Raw genomic sequence first — 241 nt, 5'->3', positions numbered from 1 at the left:
AATGTTATGTCTGATCGTTGTATATATTCACAGAATTCATCCTTCCATTCCTTTTAGTAGCCTAATTGGATAGGATGACACCTGCTTAATACTGATTATGTCTATTTATTGATCACCAATTAATAAATAATTGTGTTTTTATCCACATGAATCCATGCATTTGAAACATATGTTAGATATCATTATATCTATTAACATTAACATGAACATGAACTCTTTACAACATACCAAACGTTTTAAC

The sequence above is a fragment of the Hemibagrus wyckioides genome, linkage group LG12, assembly GCF_019097595.1.
Source record: "Hemibagrus wyckioides isolate EC202008001 linkage group LG12, SWU_Hwy_1.0, whole genome shotgun sequence".
Lineage (NCBI taxonomy): Eukaryota > Metazoa > Chordata > Actinopteri > Siluriformes > Bagridae > Hemibagrus > Hemibagrus wyckioides.
This window is presented reverse-complemented; position numbering follows the sequence as displayed.